This window comes from Vipera berus (assembly GCF_964194415.1).
Source record: "Vipera berus genome assembly, chromosome: 8".
Taxonomy (NCBI): Eukaryota; Metazoa; Chordata; class Lepidosauria; order Squamata; family Viperidae; genus Vipera; species Vipera berus.
Window position 1 is genome coordinate 26,216,671 of NC_138211.1, and position 16,114 is coordinate 26,232,784.

At 40.5% G+C, this 16,114-nt stretch overlaps 1 protein-coding gene across 5 annotated transcripts in view; it reads left to right on the top strand.

The window, feature by feature from the left end:
* The window catches only part of SLC23A2 (solute carrier family 23 member 2), an 88,168-nt gene that overhangs the window by 26,425 nt on the left and 45,629 nt on the right, over positions 1-16,114 (top strand). The window contains exon 1 of one of the 5 annotated variants that reach the window (XM_081333851.1): positions 8,220-8,354. The exons of 3 other annotated variants lie outside the window; for them this stretch is intronic. The gene's annotated coding sequence lies outside the window, so the exon portion shown is untranslated. Of the gene's footprint in view, positions 1-8,219; positions 8,355-12,280; positions 12,332-16,114 lie in introns of those variants that run through there. One more of the 5 variants, XM_081333852.1, reaches the window with a different exon arrangement.

The following is a 16,114-nucleotide window of genomic DNA, read 5'->3' on the forward strand; positions in this document are numbered from 1 at the left end:
TAGCGTGTATTTTCAAATACGGAGAAGTGAGACCTCATTGGCTATTTGGCCACTGAGCAAGTACCAAAGGGTAGGAATGTAGCTTGACAATATGGCTGCATTGAATAAAATAGGAAGGCAGAATTCCTCCAGATTCTGATTTGGTAGGTAACTGTTGCATGCCACTATGATCACTTTTGTTGGTTGGATCCACCCATTATCAGATGCAGATAAAAACCACATAAGGTGCTGTTTATAGTTTGCTTAGTATTTCATCTGAACTAGGGACACTTAATTTTTTTCCTCTCTCAGAAGTTAACCATACACCAAACCATTGTATTAGAATGTGCATGCACACACGTGTATACCGTAATTTTAACTGTGTATGAACTGAGATAGTTGTGGTTGATATCGAATATAATTGAATAGAATGTGACATTGTATAATGTACAAATCTAACGTATACACATCCACAAGTAGTGAAGCTTTCTGCAGAACAAGATTTTATAAAGTAGCAGCTTCACTGTAGAAAAAAGAATGAAAGAGTCATACAAAATTAGATCTGGAATGCAGAGCCAGTGAGCAAGAAAGAAAGAGATGAAGAAGGAAAAACAGTATAAAAAATAATGTGGTACAAATATTAGTGAAGTGGAAGTGGAACAGTTGCCACAGTTGTTAAGAGAATCACTGCACTTGTTAACATGGTTGTTAAGTGAATTTGGCTTCCTCAGTGACTTTGCTTGTCAGAAGGTTGCAAAAGGTGATCACGTGACCGCAGGGCACTGCGACCATCGTAAATATGAGCCAACTGAGAAACATCTGAATTTTGATCATGTGACCATAGAGATCATAAATGTGAAAAACAGTCACTTTCTTCAGTGCCGTTGTAACTTTGAACAGTCATTAAATGAACTGTTGTAAGTCAAGGACTATCTGTAATCATTTCATATTTTTCCATCCTTGTGTGGAGGTTGAAAGGGAGAAAAAATAAAAACAGATGGCCTTGCCTATTTTTATATATCTGGTATATGGCACTCTTATTGATATAGCTGTAAATTCCTTAATTTTGTTACGAAACCTTACCTCTTCTGCCTTATACTTAGGCATATTATTTTTCTGGAATTTATTATTTCCCATATCGACTACTGGATGCTTTAATAACCAGGAAATTAATCATAAGGCCACACTTAAATTAGTATGAATTTTTAAAAAAGAGGAATGAGACAGGATCCTCAGATCATTTTCTGCGAGAGGGCACTTGTGGGATTTTGAAAGCTTGCTGTGTGCATTTACTGCAGGCATAACTAGGGATTGGAAACACTCCTCCAATTTACTATTACTTTAAACCAGGCATGTCAAACTGTCCGTCTGCAGGCCAGATGCCTCGTGACGAAACCGCACCCAACCCATTGCCAGCAATGGGGAAAAAGTCACCATACACAGCGCGATGTCACGAGTTTGACGTGCCTGCTATAAACCATGGATGGAAAAAAGTCTGCTTTGCATGAAGGAAGCTTACAAGACATACTGACCTGCTTCCCCAATGCCATCTTAACAAACAAGACTCTGACAATAAGAGTGTTAGCTTGTGATGTAGGATTGCTATTGTTACTTATTGGATGAGGGCTATGTAGGAATGTGAGCGAAGAAAAATATCCTCAGGTTTTAAGCATGCTGTTACTGAATAAAGCAGAAGTTCAGCGAAGTTATAATACCTGTGAGTAAGCTATATTCGGGATGGGATACATTACGATACAATACAATACAATACAATATTCTTTATTGGCCAAATATGATTGGACACATAAGGAGTTTGTCTCTGATGCAGAAGCTCTCAGTGTATTTACAAGCAACAAGTGGTAAATCATGATAGTAATCATAAAATACTATATGTGCAATTGTAGGAGTAAGGGAGAAAAGGGTGGAGAATGGTTATAAGGGTCAGGAGGTAAAGTGTTTTCAAAACTACTGTGCAGAGAATCTATCCCAGAGTGCTATCCCAAAGGACAGAAAACCCATTGTTATGCAACCTTTTTATTTTAAAAAAGGAACATACTTAAATAAATTGGCTTTTGCAAGGGGTAGGAAATGTTGGATGAGAGGCGAGGTGCAGAGTAAAAAGCTGTTAAACATGATACACATAATCCACTGGATTATTTGTTGTTATCTAATCTGGACGCGGTGGCTCAGTGGGTTAGGACGCTGAGCTTGTCGATCAGAAGGTTGGCAGTTTGGCGGGTCGAATCCCGAGTGCCGCGTAGCAAAGTGAGCGCCTGTTACTTGTCCCAGCTTCTGCCAACCTAGCAGTTCGAAAGCACGTAAAAATGCAAGTAGAAAAATAGGGACCACTCCGGTGGGAAGGTAACAGCGTTCTGTGCGCCTTTGGCGTCTAGTCATGCCGGCCACATGACCACGGAGACGTCCTCGGACAAGCGCTGGCTATTCGGCTTTGAAACAGAGTCGGAAACGACTAGCACGCATGTGCGGGGGAAGCTTTACCTTTACCTTTTAATCTTCTGAGAAGTCCCTAAAATAAATTGTGTTAATTTCATCCCATCTTTTTCCTATTTAGATCTGTTTTATTTCTTTTTCAAATATGTCACTACGAGGAGAGAATATGTTATGAGGGATGGAAATGTTTTGAATATTATTAGCATTTCTGATTTCAGATTTACATTCATTTATCTTTTATATGCGGGGACTGATTCCCACAAAAAGTGCCTACATTGCAAACAGATGATGGCTTGTATATCATTTGGGGATAGGCAGATGTTTTCCTGATGCAATATTTAACATTTTAATGTCCTTGAATGTTTTATGAAGATTTGCTGCAAGGATAGGCCACTAGGTCTTCATTATTTACAGTCTGCCTGAAAGAACACAAATCTTTTGAAAGAGAGGATTATAGATCACTGAGGATCAGTTTGAATGGTATGGATTGGGATCTCAGTGATAGTCCATTTTTTCTTCTGGGTCTGCTTTGTAATATGTTGTCCCTGGGAATCTACATAGCCCCATTGATCTGTTTTTCTACTTTACTGGATTCACTGAGAAATGCCTGATTTGGGATCTGCACAGTTGTGTTTGTATCCATCTATTCTGTACATGGGAAAAAATGTACCTCTTTTTTATCAAGGTCTAATTAAAAGAAAAAAACAACACTATTTTGATCACGTGATCGTGGGGTCGCTGCAATGGCTGTAACTTCGGGGACTATTCCTTCAGCATTGCGCTTCTGTAGATTCAAACAATCACTGAACAAATGGTTGTTTAGTAAGGACTACCTGTGTCTTCAGGAAATTCCTTCATCAAAAAAATCTGTGACAATAAGGAATCAGACAAGAAATACTGTCCTCTTATTCATATTGACTGTTAATAAAAAGGACTGTTAGTAATGTTGAATGTCTTATTAACGTAATCTTATTGTTATAATATTACATTAGTCTTCCAGATCTGTGTAGATTGATGGTAAGAATGTTACATAAAACACTGAACATTTTTTTCAAGATGGCAGCAGCGTAGGAAGCAGTATCGGATCATGGGGAGAGCAGTAACCAAACTAAGTAGGAAGGTCTTAGGAGGGGGGGAAAGGGAGGAAAACGAAGCAGAAAGTTAGATAAGGAAGATCGAGAGGATAAAGGAAAGGAAGAAATTGGGGCAAGGAGGAAAACACCAGCAAAGAGGAGCGCAGCGAATGAAGGGCTGCACGCGGCGTCGAGACAGCCAGCAACAGAGAACGAGAGAGGCAGCTCCGGAGCTCAGCTAAGCAGGCCGAGGCTGGGGAAAAAGGCAACTTGAGAGCAGCGAACCGGCATCTGAACAGCAGGCAAGGAGGGGGACCGTTGGAAGCAGCAGTGAACTGGTGGGTCACAGCATTTATTCAGCAGTTGCCAAGGCCCACACCCCAATCAAGGCAGCCCAGCTCGAGGGGGCAGCCAGGCAAATAGGCATAATTACCCAGAACAGAGAAGGAAGAAACCAGGCTAACTGCAAAGCAATCCGCCAGCCAAAAAGAGGGATTTTTCAAACAACAAACTCATGGAAAAGCTATTGTGGTATGCAGTGCATGTTGCGTGTATGTGCTTATGCCCAAAGAACACCCAAATTATACATGCATTAGATGTAAACTGTGTGAACTACAAGAGGAAAAAGTAAGGCGCTTAGAGGCAACTCTGGCCAAACCCCAATCTACAAAAGACAACTATACCCAAACTGAACCAAATAACGAACAAATAACTCCCAGAGGATTTGACCCTACTGATAAACCCTTGGAGGAAGACAAATGGAGGTATGTCACACACACAAGGAAACACAATACTCAAAGAAAGAAACAGCATACAACAAACAAAACCCTTCTGGCCAACCCAACCCAACCAGAAGCAGCCCCATTAAAACTGAGCAATCAGTTTCTCCCCCTAGATGGAAACACGCAGACCCACAACTTCCCCCTCAAAGAAAACATGCAGACACCTAGCAAAGAAACAACTTCAAATATCCCTAAAAAAGTCACTTCAAATATCCCTAAAAAGCCACATCAACAAACACACCTGAGATAAACAGAAAAGCAGCCCAGATTGCAGCCCCCAGAAAAGGAAGGCGAGTGTTGGTAATAGGAGATTCTATCCTCAAAGAAACACAATTGTCCATCTGCAGACCAGACATACAATCCAGGGAAGTATGTTGTCTCCCTGGAGCAAAAATCAAAGATGTGGCTGAGAACCTAACCAAAATAATTAGGCCTACAGATTACTACTCTCTCCTACTCCTTCACATTGGGATGAACCTGAGTACAATAGTGAGAGATTACAAAGAACTAGGTAATAAAGTTAAGAAGCTAGGAGCACAAGTAGTGTTCTCATCAGTACTCCCAACGAAAGGCCAACAACCATTGAGGGAAAAAAGAATTGTAGAAATCATTGGCTAAAGCACGGGGTCGGCAACCTGTGGCTCCGGAGCCGCATGCGGCTCTTTGAGCCGTCTCCTGCAGCTCCCAGCCGCCCGGTGCGCACGCACCTCTTCGAACGGGCAGTGGTGCGCGCGCACCTCTCTAAATGGAGAGTGGCACCGCCCGTTTGGAGAGGTGCGCATGCACCTCTCCGAATGGGCGGAGGTGTGCGCGCACCTCTCCAAACCTTTGGAGAGGTGCGCGCGCACCTCCGCCCGAACAGGCAGTGGCGCCGCTCGTTGGGAAAGCTGCCGCGGCCTGTTTGCACAGCTGCCACCTTCAGAGGAAGGTGGCAGCCTGCAAACGGGCCGTGCCAGCTTTCCTAACAAGCGGCGCCGCTGCCTGTTCCGAGAGGTGCGCGCGCACCTCTCCGAACGAGTGGAGGTGCGCGCGCACCTCTCCAAACCTTGGACGCACGTACGCGTACGCATGGACGCACGTACGCGGCTCCCACTTTTTTGTGTGTGTGATGGAACCGGTTCCCAGTGGCTCTTTTCCTTTTTCAGGTTGCCGACCCCTGGGCTAAAGGGTTGATGTCACCAAGAAAACTTTGGTTTCCTGGATCAAGGACTGACTCTTCGCAAGAGATGGATTACACCTCACGAAAACAGGCAAAAATACACTTGGAAAAAGACTGGCCCAACTCATCAGGAGGGCTTTAAACTAAAACTGAAGGGGAAGGGTTCTAGCATCTCTAGAACCCAAAACCAATCACAAATCCCAAGAAAACAAACAATGAGGTAAACTCATGACTGGAATGGACTGATGGATGGATACAAATTGTTCAAAAGAAACAGGTCTACAAAAAGAGGAGCGGGAGTTGCACTATATGTAAGAGAACACTACATATCTACAGAAATGCACATGATCAAAGATAAAATCTCTCCAGAATGTATATGGGTCAATATAAAAGAGAAAAAAAGTGATGTTGCCATAGGTGTATATTACAGGCCACCCAACCATTCAGAAGAAATATATGAACTCTTTGCCAACCAGTTAACAAATGTACGTAGGAAGCGTACCACAGTAGTAATGGGAGACTTCAACTACCCAGATATCAGCTGGGAGACAAACTGTGCAATGAGCGGGAGATCAAACAGATTCCTAATCAACTTAGCCGACGACTTTGTCATCCAAAAGGTGGAGGAGGGAACTAGAAGTAAAGCTATACTGGACTTAATCCTTACAAATAGAGAAGTGATAGAGGGAATTGAAGTTGCCGGAACCTTGGGTGAAAGTGACGACGTCATACTGGAATTTAATATAATGCAAACACTAGCAATAGAAAACAATCCAACCAGTGTCTTCAGAAGAGCTGACTTTAACAAACTCAGAAAGAACCTAGGAAAGATTCCATGGATGAAAATCCTAAAGGGGAAAACAACCCAAGAAGCGTGGGAAACCCTGAAAAATGCAATCATAAAAGCCCATATAAGCACAATACCATTGAGAAAGAAAAACAAGAAATTCAAGAAGAAACCAGCATGGCTGCACAAAGTTCTCTGACAAACTGAAGGACAAAAAAGACAAATATAAAAAATGGAAAGAGGAGCACATAATTAAGACCAATTATCAGCAGACAGCAAGAACATGCAAAGATGAAATCAGGAAAGCAAAGGCTCAGAACGAACAAAGACTTGCAACAGAAATCATGGATATTAAAAAAAAGTTTCTTCCAACATATTAACAACAAGAAAAAAGTCAAGGAAACTGTAGGCCCACTCAAGAGAGAAGATGGGAAGGAAATAATAGGCAACCGGGAGAAAGCAGAGCTGCTTAACTCATACTTTGCATCAGTCTTCCCCCCAAAAAAACTATAGGCCAAGCAGTGTAAAAGACATACTAGAACCAAAAATTAAAATGAGCAAGAAAATGGTAAGAGAACACCTATCCGTCCTTGACAAATATAAATCACCAGGACCCAACAGATTACATCCCAGAGTTCTGAAAGAGCTGGCAGATGTTATCTCAGAACCATTGCAGGAGCAGTAGGGAAGTGCCTGAGGATTGGAAAAGGGCTGATGTGGTTCCCATCTTCAAGAAAAGGAGAAAAAAACGGACCCAGGAAACTACACATCATTCAGTTTAGCATCAATACCTGGGAAGATCCTAGAAAAGATAAAAAAAAGATCTGCAAACAACTAGAAGCAAACAAAGTTATGACTAGTAGCCAGCATGGTTTTCTTAAAAACAGATCATGCCTAACCAATCTTATTTCATTCTTTCATAAAGTGACTAAACTAGTAGACCAGTGAAATGCTGTGGACGTAGTATACTTAGATTTCAGTAAGGCATTTGATAAAGTAGACCACAACCTACTTCTTAGTAAACTAGAAAAATGTGGAATAGACAACATTACCACCAGATGGATTTGTACCTGGCTGAAAAAACATACTCAATGAGTAGTCCTCAATGACACTACATCCACATGGAAAGAAGTAAGCAGTGGGGTACCACAAAGTTGTGTCTTAGGACCAGTACTTTCAATATCTTCATAAATGACTTAGATGAGGGAACTGAAGGGGAACTCATCAGATTTGCAGATGACACCAAGCTGGCAGAAATAGCCAACACCCCGACAAGACAAACTCAGGATCCAAAAAGATCTAGACAAACTTGAACAATGGGCCCTATCCAACAAAATGAATTTTAATGTGGAGAAAAGCAAAGTCTTAAATTTAGGTAGGAAAAACCAAAGGCACAAATACAGATTGGGCAAGACCTGGCTCAAAAACAGTAACTATGAGACCTTGGAGTTCTAGTGGACGATCACTTGACTATGAGCCAGCAGTGTGTGCAGCAGCAACCAAAAAAGTTAATACAATCCTGGGCTGTATAAACAGAGGTATAGAATCAAGATCACGTGAAGTATTAGTACCGCTTTATAAAACCCTATTAAGACCACACCTGGAATACTGCAGCCAGTTTTGGTCACCATATCACAAAAAAGATGTTGAGAGTTTGGAAAAAAATCAGAGAAGAGCAAATAAGATGAACAAAGGCTTGGAGACTGAAACATACGAAGAATGGCTGCAAGACTTGGATTTGGCTAGTCTAAAGAAGAGAAGGAATAGGGGAGACATGATAGCAGTATTCCAGTATCTGAGGGGCTGCCACAAGCAAAAGGGGGTCAGTTTGTTCACCAGAGCACCAGAGGGAAGAACGAGAAACAGTGGTTGGAAACGGACCAAAGAGAGAAGTAACCTGGAATTAAGGAGAAACTTCCTGACAGTGAGGACAATCAACCAGTGGAACAGCTTGCCACCAGAAATCATGGGTGCTCAATCACTGGAGATTTTTATGGAGAGACTAGACAATCACCTGTCTGAGATGGTGCAAGTTCTCCTGCCTGAGCAGGGGGCTGGACTAGAAGACCTCCAAGGTCCCTTCCAGCTCTATTTTATTATTCTTCATTTCCAGACACCTCTTTGTGAGTCCAAATACTGTTTTTATTCATGTTTGTCTTGGATTGAAATTCTAACATAAGCTAGGATTCTGCTCTTAATGCAAGCTTCAGATTGTGGTTTGTTCAAGCCATAGCATAATATACCTGTGAACTCAGCCAGAGGATCTGAATTCCTTCCTGATTACATACAATAAGATAGCATCTCAAATAGCAAATTGTAATTGTAATTACTTCCAAGTCAGGATTGCACAACAATGTTTTCAGTATTTGGTTTCCTGCTACATCCAAACTAACACACTACAGTTTGTGTTCAAGAGGAAGTAAATTTGTATTATTTGGGAGAAGATTACGTGTTTTTCCTTCATAGACTAACTGAGTTAGAAGGGACATTGGAGGTCTTCTGATCTAACTCCCTGCAGAAGCAGGAGAGCCTATCCAGGGGTAGGCAACCTCGGCTCTTTTATGACTCGTGGACTTCAACTCCCAGCTATGCTGGATCAGGAATTCTGGGAGTTGAAGTCCATGAGTCATAAAAGAGCCGAGGTTGCCTACCCCTGCCCTAGACCATTCCAGACAAATGGCTGTCCAAGCTCTTCTTGAAAACCTCCAGTGATAGAGCAGCCTCAGTTTCTGGAGGCAAGCTCTTCCATTGATTGATTGTTCTCACCATCAGGAAATTTCTCCTTAGTTCTGGGTTGGGTCTCTCTTTAATGACCTTACTAGTTTCCTCTGCATGGTTGTGTGGCCTGTAGTATACGCCTATGGACATTTTCATTTTGTTCATAAAAGGATATACAATGTAAAGAGTTGCAAAGAATATAGTAACGGAGGCAAGTTTTCTGATCTTATTTTATAGGAGGAATCATCTTGCTTTTACTCATTTGGGGGTCCTCAGGTACTTGGAGAAGATGAGAATTTCTCAGGGGGTATCTGTGTCAATGTTGTGTTTCCAACATATCAAAGTTGATGTTAATTTTTATGACGCTTCACATGTCTTCCCCACCCCCCAAAAGGCTGCTCTGTTCAGCTTATAACCATTAAACCATAAACTAGATTGTAGGCAGATGGTTAGTTGTGCAGCTGGTCCTGCACTGTTTCTGCAGCAGTGCGACGGATTGTGTCAGAGCCCGAGGAATCGGCCAGCCGCTTTGCCTGCCACATGCTGCACGTGCAGAATGAGCCCAACGTTATTTGGTTGCGTGTTAGAACAAAGAGAAGAAATTTCATGCCAGTGGAGTTTTCTGCTGACTCAGGAATGGGTGGAGTTGGGAAAGGACCAGTGAATGTTCTTGGGTGATAATCTGGAGAGAGGATTTTGCGGAACAGTTGGAAAAAATGCGGGGGGGGGGGCTAAACTACCTTTCTGAAGACACAGGCAAAAGTGTTCCAAGCGTAACCCCCTCTTCCTCTTCCTCCTCCTTTTAAGATAAACAGTTCTTTCAACATTCACATGATCATTGCAGTCGGTATTTATAAGGAAGAAATAAAAAGTAAAAAGCAAAATCCTGTTTATTTTTAACAGAACTGCTCTGTGTTATGTTGCCCATGCTTGGTCCATGTTGTTTCCCTGGCCAGTGTTCAAACACTGAGGCTGGATGTGGATAAAGCCTCCCACTTAAGGTGGGTGGGCAGAAACTCTTTTTGTCTTGTGGGATGAAAACAAGCTCTGTAGCAGCCGTGCTTTGAATATGTGTGTGGCAGAATAAAAATCCGTAATCATGATGCCATTGCTTTGAAATCAGCAATTAAATTGGCATAGTTTGTAATTTGCATTAATTATGGTATAGACCCTGCGTAATTGCACTCTCAAGAGGCAGTATGAAATCTTTAGTGAATTAAAGATGTCTTGAGGTATGAAGAGACTGAAAAACTATATTTTTCCAGAAAAATTGATTTTGGACACTTGACTGCATACATTGACAATACATGGTAAATGCATTGATAATATAGCATTAGAGCAGCATTAAGAAAGGGAAGGTTACATATTCTTTAAAAAAACATATGTCTTAAAATCATAACATCCTAAGCAATGAACTACCAACACTACTCCCACCATTGGCAGGGCAAGCCCCTTACATATAAACTGACAGCAAACCCCAACTCCTTTACTAGCATTGATGAGGCTACCTAGTTTGTGAATGACACACCTGCAAGAAAACAACCCAGCTCAGAGACTGCCAAGGACCAGTCATAAATCTAAGACTTCTTATATTTTTGTGGCTAAAGGTCCAAGTTTGATTATTTGTTTATTTTGGGGGGGCAATTTAAATGTACCTCATGTTGGCTTGAAAATTTTTAAATGGTAGGCTGTTTTATTACTTACACAGTATAAATTCATTTTAAAAATAAAAACTGTTCGGCATGCATAAGAAAATAACATTTCCAGAAAGTGGCGTGTGCATATACTATGTGCCAGCCATCCTTATTTAAAAAAACAAAACAGTAATCTGGTCAGCATAATTCCTTTACATAACTTTCCTCTTTCTCCCTCTGTAACAAAAAAGAATTGTTTTTTTTTGGGGGGGGGAAATTGATGTATGGGAAATGTAGGTTACCAAACCTAACTTTAGTTTAATATCCTCATGCATTTATATTTTCCCCCAAACACTTTCCCCCACACTTTTGTTCAAAAGTGCTTGCTATAGAAGTGAGGGAAATTTTGAGAATGTAGAGGGTTATAAAAGAAAATTTTCCCCACTCTTTTAAGCTTTCATGCATGTTGGCCTTTCTATGTGTATCCGTGTGCATGTTATTTTTTTCCCACCCTGGATTCTCCTCCAAACTTCTCATGTGTGTTTCCATCATATTTTCACTATGATGTTACTTCTGTGTTACTTCTGAATGAACATACATTCAGATCAACATACTTGGCCTCTTGATACCAGCAATACGCAGCAACCTTATATTACTTAATTTGGCTTTCCATAACCAAGTCAATTAATTTTGACTTCCTGGTTGTGGGAACGCGTTCATTTGTGGTTTATTCAATAAAGTATACAAGCCAAACTGTCAGAACTAAGAGAGGCACTTTGGCAAAGGCTTTTAAATCCAGGATTCCCATTTTACACCCTGTGCTATTGTCCACAGTACCTTCTTTGGTAACATTCAGTATAATTTGCCTGGTCCATGCAGAGCCATCCCTGGCACTGAAGTGTGGAAAAGTGCCTACTTGTACACTTGCTATTCTAGCCTGTCTTCTCTTTAATGCCATGTCAGAAAAAAATAATTTAGCCTATCTGCAAATTATAGCAAGGATTGGATCAGTTCAGCAATACCTTTGTTTTAATTGATGAAGATAGAAACTAATAGCAGAAGAAACTGCTTGTTACTCACTTGCTCACAGTTGCTTTCCGACACCATCTTAAGACATGTTTAGGACACCAGTGGCACAGATGCTGTCTTATGGGACTGTAATTGTGGTCTTACTGATCCTGTGACATTTCTTCCAGCTGTTAATTTGATACACTGGATCTCTGAAATTATTTTTATTTATTTTTATTTTAATTCCATTTATATCCCGCCCTTCTCCGAAGACTCAGGGCGGCTTACAAGCTTAGCAGTAGCCTTCATTCTATGTATATGCCTGCTTATTAGCAACACAAGCAGAGCCAGAGCATTTGCTGGAATGATTCTCATTCTGCAGAAATGGATGTTAATGTTTTTAAGGAGTTGGCAAAATTCTTTCTGAGTTTTCTCGAATATATAACTTTAATTGTAGGGCACATGACATAACTTGTTCATAGAAACCTTTTTAGCAGCTACTTTAATACTTAGAAGTGTTATAGTTATGTCAGAGGTTTATACCAATACCGTGTGACCATGTGATGTTTTTAAGTAGTTGTGCAATATAAAACACCTGATTGGATACAGTTATACAATATTTAAAACTTAAATTCCTTCATCATTGTTCTGTTACCATAAAAGCGTTCAACAGCCGGCAGGAACTGATTGGAAGCAAATGACTTTTTTTGCCTAAATCATATCCATGCTAGTATCCTAAGGTAAGATAATTTATTGAATGAAATATGTAACTAATATAGATGAAATGCTCAATTATTGAGATGCCACTAGCAGTTATATGCAATGCTAAATTTCGATATTAAAAATATTTTACAAATCGGACTTTCATAACTTGAAAAGGACTTTTTGATTGCTAGCAAAGAATATGTCAGTGTATTTTAGCATTTTGAGATTAAATCAGTATCTTGTATATTATTTTTATAAACACCTTGTAAGATTCTTGTAATGACATGGCTTTACAGAAATAAAGCATCTTAACGGATCAATCTCTGTTCCTCCTCCGAGCTTGTGGGTTGGTTTCCGAACGTTTCGTCACCAGGCTAGGTAACATCTTCAGCAGAGTTTAGGGGATCAACCTCTGATTTCAGAAATTTGCTTTGGCAGTTTTTTTTCATCTTAGTCTCACCTATGCTGTCCATGTTATGGGATTTATTTATTAGATTTAAATGCTGTTTTTTCTTTCCAGAGCTGCTAGTGACAAATAAATGTAAATACTCCCTCCTCTAGTTTCTCCCTACAACATTTCAGGAAGTAGCATGGGCTGAGAATGAACATCTGAGCCTAACTTCCCAGGAAACCTCTGTGGCTGACAGGGGACATGGACCTGTGCCACTGCAGTGCCTTCACCACTGTGCCATATTGATCCTCCTATTAAACATTAACGTTCACCACTGCCACTATAGAATGTTATTCTTTTCTGGTATGACCTCAATTATTGTCATTTGTCAGCTTTTCCAGTAACACACCAGCAAGGTAAAAAAAAATGACCTGCTAGAGTAGTAATGACCATATGGACATGTTGGCAGTGGTGTGCAAGAGGTTTGCCAATGTCTTTTCTTGATTAGTTGGCCTTCCTGGCCTGTGATTTGCCGGTGGATTCTTCTTATCCAGGCACTAACTAGATCTGCCTCCAGTTAGCTTTTTTGAGATCAGCCAAGTCTCTTCTTCCAGCTGTGGGCGGTTTTAGCCTAAAAAAAAATCCACATGTATTTAAATGGTTATTGAAGTAATAAAGGTATTGATAGCCTTGGCAGTCACCCTCATGGCTTTCAGAATTACTGCAAATTATTTGATGACAATATGCTGCCTGAAAATTATTTATTTAAAAATGTATGCGGCCACCAAACCAAAATAGGAACTCTAGATGGTAACCACAATTAACAGAAACATTATACCGTAATAAAACTCTGAGCCAAATAGAAAGCAAAAGGTTTAGCCACGTGTGCCATCCTGGGCCCAGCCCCTGGGGGAAAAGCCAGCTCCTCACAGCCTTCGGGAAGGCAAAGGGAGTCAGGGTCTTCTTTGGAGAAGGATGTCCTGTCTCCGGGAAGAGCAAACCTAACCTATAGAGGGGACCTGGAAACACGTACGCGTTTAATACATTTGTACCTTTATTAAATAGAGAAGTGGAATTATTAAATACACAGCTGAGGAACTTTCGTATTATCTTCGTGTAATTTCAGTTGCATTTAAACTTAGAAGAAATTAAATCAAGGTGGTCTTTTTTTTTATCCAGGTCCCATCATTAATCTTTTTGGATTGTGGCTTCTAGCATTTCCTCAGACCCATTGCGCCTGCAGTTCTAGGAAAAAAATGTTCAGCTCAGGATTATTGTGACGCTCTAGTTTTTGTCACTTGTCTTGCCCTCCCCATTCTGCTCTTTCCTCAAGCTAGCTAGAGGGATTGTGGGAAAGCAGAGGGAGCGGTGTCTGAATGTTTATCTCAAAGGATACAGGAAAAAGCATTTCAAACAGACTCCAGTCAATATTCTATATACCCCAGATTAGTGTTCAAGTTATCTTCCTTGCTTCTTTGGGCTTGACAGCCAGTACTATTCTTTTTTTTGGTCAAATTCAAGATAGCACTGAAATCCCTTATTTTGACATTTAACTTGATAGGGAATTTTTGTTGTAATCTCTCTGCGTGGTCTTCTCAAAATGAAACTGCGACTGAAAAGACAATTTGATTTGGCCAATATTCCAAGTTTCATTTTTTTCCAAATAACAATTTTGGGAGAAAATAAAAGACTTTTTGGTTGGGTAAAATTAAATTCTGGCAGTCTTTTTATTTTGCCCAATTATCTGCTTTGCTTGTTCAGAATACTTCAAAGTGTGTTTGTTTTGTTAATCTGGACATTCTGTGAAAACCTTTCAAACTGAATCTGGTATGTTGGCTAATCTAAAGCTCTTTTGATACTAATACCAGTTTTTCTTACCTCTTTGCTGCTTGCTCTGCTGGCAACTGCCTCAATTTTATTACATTAATCCCAAGTTTTTTGTTTGTCCCCCTTTCCCTCTCATCTCTTCTCATGCAGAAATTGGAAGGATAATGTTCTGGATTATTTTTCTTTTTGCTAACGATTCAGTTAAAAAAAAATTCCTAAGCATCTGTGGACAGCTAGATGTTTCTATGGTTGCACAAACTTTCTGCTATTTTAGAAACAAGAAATAAAAGTGAGCCTTGTCCACATGAATTTATATTAGAACTGACAGGGGTGACAATTCAGTTTAGTGGAGTTGATTCTATTGTGAGAACTTAATGGTGTGCCTTGCTGTAGGACTTCACAATTTGCAGTCTGTAGGCAGACCAACAATTTGTCATTTCCCCATGAAATTTCAGGCTTTGAGAAGAGTTTGCCTCTTAGGAGATGTCTCTCTTCCACTCACACCATTGTGCTCCTAAGCTCCCAAGATTATAAAAAAAGAGGCAAAGATTTAGCAGCCTGGCCCCAGAGACGTCACCACCATACAACAGAATTCCCCCTGCATCCCGCCAGCCAATCAGAAGCAAGTTACGGCCCCAGGTTTCAGAAAAATGCTCCTTGCCATGTGAGCTTCACATGTGGCTTTGGAAAAAAAAAGGTCTCTCTGGGTGTGGGTGTGGGTGTGGGGGCACCAAGATTCCAAAACTTGGCACAGTCCCAAGATATGGGGGGGGGGCTCACTCATTCTCTGTGCCACCACGTGTTTACTTTCTGCCTGGTGCATTGTGTAAACTTAAATCAATTGATTTATTCAGTTGTTTCACTAATAAAAGTCTCTTTAAAATAGCGTGTGAACTTTGTCATTGTGACTAAGCAGAAATTTGAATCCCTTTTTTTTTCCTCTTTGCATAAAGGGCTGCTTTGACTTTGCAAAACAAAAAGTCTGCAAGTCTGCACTGTATTATAGAAGGAGCATCTGCCTGTTTCTTGCTTTTAAATATGCCTTTACTACTTCCTAGGTAGTTTTTTGGAAAGAAGGGAAAGTACATTTTTCATTTGCTTAGGGGATTTGTGTGAAGCTTGTCCAGGAATTTATTTCTAAGTGCAGGGCTATTCACTGCTTTTTCTGTCAGAAATTTATCTGAAAGTGCCATAGACTAATTTTCCAATTTCTCCAATAAACAGATTTATTCTCTTGATTGCCTCTTATAATAAATCACCCTTATTGTGTCTTTTGAATGGAACACTTTTTCTTGCTCTTTTTGGCTTTGTGGTTTGTTCTGACTTCTTTTCTTGCTTTTGTTAGCTTCTTTCACTTCCTCTGTCTTTCTGATCGAATTTCTGAACAAGCAATAGATTTTTATTAGTCATTATCCCCCGACAGAGGGAAACGAAGCATGGGGCTGATTTGGTATGACTTGCTGCTTCAGTTGGGAGAAAGGGCAAAGTCTCTGTAACCAAAGGACAAGAAATCAATTCTTGATTGAACTGCTGTTTTGTGACAGGAGATATTTATGTACCCTTAAGAACAGTAAAATTGCATATGTAGGGCTCAGTCTAG